The 3,551-nt window shown below is 64.3% G+C and overlaps 1 non-coding gene across 1 annotated transcript; it reads right to left on the bottom strand.

Annotated features, from left to right (window-relative positions):
• Positions 1 to 1,133: 1,133 nt before the first annotated feature.
• Positions 1,134 to 3,120, bottom strand: LOC148345429 (18S ribosomal RNA). Its single transcript, XR_015848587.1, has one exon. It is a non-coding gene; the product is annotated as an 18S ribosomal RNA (ribosomal RNA).
• Positions 3,121 to 3,551: the final 431 nt, after the last annotated feature.

Genomic DNA, 3,551 nt, shown 5'->3' with positions numbered 1-3,551 from the left:
CGTCTCCCGCTCGGGGCCGCGACGGCGCCCGAGACGTGCGTCGGCCCGGGTAGGTCGGGCGCTCGGCGCTGAGGCCGGCGCCCGGCGTCTCCCGCTCGGGCCTGACACGACTCGGCGACCGGACTCGCCGGGTAGGTCGGGGGCTCGGCGCTGAGGCCGGCCCCCGGCGTCTCCTACCCGGACCCCGGAAGGCCATCCGACTTGGAAGCCCCGCCGCGCCGCGAAGCGACGCTTTGGGTGTTGCTACCCGTCAGCGAGTGGGTTTGGTTTACAAGGGCGGCGCGACCGCGCTGACACCGAGGGGGGACTGGCCCCCGACCCGGCCGCGGCCTGCCCGGACTATGGATGGACAGAGGAGACCGCGGCGGACCGCGCGGAACCGAACCCCCGGTGTCCGGAGCCCCGGGAGGGACTCCGGTGTCCGGGGGCCGGCCCACGCGCGCGCTACGCGGCCCCTCGAGGGCTCCGGCCGACGGACGCGTTTGGCCGGGGAAAAAGGTAGCCGGTGGGAGCACCGTTTCGTCGCCCTGAACCTTCGTCTCGGGCGGGCGTCCCGACGCCGCCGCCATACGGCCGTTGTGATCCGTGCGGGGATCCGCTTGCTCGGCGACCCTCGCCGAGAGCAGCCCCGCGCCGCACGGACACGCGACACCGACGGGCGGACGGACGCCGGGGCGCCGGCCCGAACCGTTACCTTTAAAGGACGGGAGGTCGTCGAGGCGAGTGCCGCCCCGGAAGCGCGCGCCGGAAGCGCGAGAACCGCGCCGAGCTAGGGTCGTCGGCATAGGGGGATTCCCCGGTTACGGGGGTCCCGCGCACGGCCGCCGCCTTTCGCCCGTCGCTGGCGGTCGCCTGTCGTCGCGCCGCGCCGCGCTACTGGGGTCGTCGGACGAGCGCGCTACCCCGCTCGCACGGAGGTAGCGCGACATCGCCCGCCGCCTTTTCTCGCGTCGCGCCGCGCCGCGTGGCGCCCGCCGAACTCGCTCCGACGCGCGGCCCGGGAGTGACCCGCGCCGCGCCCCCCGTCCCGTCCCGTCCCGGTCTACCCTCTTCCTCCGCCTGCGACGACCCGCCGCCCTCGGCGTCTGGCTCGTCGGGGGTGTACCGAGGCGGATCTGCTGCCGCTCGTACGTTAATGATCCTTCTGCAGGTTCACCTACAGAAACCTTGTTACGACTTTTACTTCCTCTAGATAGTCAAGTTCGACCGTCTTCTGGCACACCGCCGGAGCCGGGGCCGGCCCCGGCGGGGACTATCCGAGGACCTCACTAAGCCATCCGATCGGTAGTAGCGACGGGCGGTGTGTACAAAGGGCAGGGACTTAATCAACGCAGGCTAATGACCCGCGCTTACTGGGAATTCCTCGTTGGTGGGAAATAATTGCAATCCCCAGGCCCTGTCACGAGCGGGGTTCATAGGATTACCCGCGCCTGCCGGCGCGGGGATAGACGACGCGCTTATACGCTCAGTGTGGCGCGCGTGCAGCCCCGGACATCTAAGGGCATCACAGACCTGTTATTGCTCATTCTCGTGTGGCTGAGAGCCACTTGTCCCTCTAAGAAGTTTTCTGCCGCCGACCGCGCGGGGGGCCGCGGTACTATTTAGTATGTTTGAGTCTCGTTCGTTATCGGAATTAACCAGACAAATCGCTCCACCAACTACGAACGGCCATGCACCACCACCCACGGTATCGAGAAAGAGCCTTCAATCTGTCAATCCTTTCCGTGTCCGGGCCGGGTGAGGTTTCCCGTGTTGAGTCAAATTAAGCCGCATGCTCCACTCCTGGTGGTGCCCTTCCGTCAATTCCTTTAAGTTTCAGCTTTGCAACAATACTCCCCCCGGAACCCAGACACTTGGTCGGTTTCCCGGGTGCTGCTCGGCGGGTCATGGGAATAACGCCGCCGGATCGCGAGTCGGCATCGTTTATGGTCGGAACTAGGACGGTATCTGATCGTCTTCGAACCTCCGACTTTCGTTCTTGATTAATGAAAACATTCTTGGCAAATGCTTTCGCTCTCGTCCGTCTTGCGCCGGTCCAAGAATTTCACCTCTAGCGGCGCAGTACGAATGCCCCCGGCCGTCCCTCTTAATCATGGCCCCAGTTCATGACAACCCACAAAATAGAACCGGAGTCCTATTCCATTATTCCCAGCTGCGATATGCAGGGGCGGCCGTGTGGCCTGCTTTGAACACTCTAATTTCCTCAAAGTAAACGCTTCGGGCCCCGCGAGTGACACCCAGCGAAGGGCATCACGGGGGCTTTTGCCGAGAGGCAGGGGCTGGGACAGACGGATGCACGCCTCGCGGCGGACCGTCAGCTCGCGTCCCGGGGTCCAACTAGGAGCTTTTTAACTGCAGCAACTTTAAAATACGCTATTGGAGCTGGAATTACCGCGGCTGCTGGCACCAGACTTGCCCTCCAATGGATGCTGGCCGATGGGTTTGTGTTCGGCTCATTCCAATTACGGAGACTCGAACGAGTCCCGTATTGTTATTTTTCGTCACTACCTCCCCGTGTCGGGAGTGGGTAATTTGCGCGCCTGCTGCCTTCCTTGGATGTGGTAGCCGTTTCTCATGCTCCCTCTCCGGAATCGAACCCTGATTCCCCGTTACCCGTGGTCACCATGGTAGGCGCAGAGTCTACCATCGAAAGTTGATAGGGCAGACATTCGAATGAGTCGTCGCCGCCTCGGGTGGGCGAGCGATCGGCACGAGGTTATCCTGAGTCAACACAAAGGGGGGGCCGGGCCGGCGGAACGAGGACCGGCGCGCGCGGAGCCGCCCGCGCCGCTTACGCCCCCGCCCGGAGAGGCGGAGGCCGGACGCGGGGGACGCGCGCGACGGCTGAGCCCCCGCCCGCCGGACACCGCGTGGGTTTTTGTGTCTGATAAATGCACGCGTCCCCGGGGCGAGGCCGGAGCCCCGCCCGCGAGTCGGCGCTCGTTTGCATGTATTAGCTCTGGATTTGCCACAGTTATCCAAGTAACGGTGGAGCGATCAAAGGAACCATAACTGATTTAATGAGCCGTTCGCAGTTTCACTGTACTGGCCATTCGTACTTAGACATGCATGGCTTAATCTTGAAAACAAGCATATGCTACTGGCAGGATCAACCAGAGTGCGTCTGCCGCCGGGGGGGCGCTGCTGGTGGCGGTGCGGCCCTGGTCCGGGACGAGGCTGTGGCTACAGCCGGGCCCGGGGGGCCGCGCGACACTCGTATACGTTCGGACGGGCTGACGAGCGGGTGTCGTGAAACGATGTTTCGCGCGGAGCCCTAGCACGCGTGGCGTCGGGCTCCGCGACGGTCGGACGTCTGGGTGTGGCTCGAGACGGAAGCTCGACCTCGGTTCGTCTTGGTTCTGCCGCCAAAAGGTTCACGCCGAGGCATGGTTTCGCAAGAGGGCCCCGCGAGTGCCAGCCGTGGATCCCGCCTCACTCGTAACTCGTATCGGATTCGTCCGGCCTCACTTTCGTTCGCACATCGGACAGTTATACGTGTGCTTTAGTAGCTTCCGTTCCCTCTTAGTGAGGCCGTCCGTACGTACCGCCCC

The sequence above is a fragment of the Urocampus carinirostris genome, unplaced genomic scaffold, assembly GCF_059441175.1.
Source record: "Urocampus carinirostris isolate Australia breed hairy pipefish unplaced genomic scaffold, RoL_Ucar_1.0 HiC_scaffold_45, whole genome shotgun sequence".
Classification (NCBI taxonomy): domain Eukaryota; kingdom Metazoa; phylum Chordata; class Actinopteri; order Syngnathiformes; family Syngnathidae; genus Urocampus; species Urocampus carinirostris.
The sequence above is the reverse complement of the archived record's forward strand: the minus strand, read 5'-3'. Positions and strand labels throughout refer to the sequence as shown.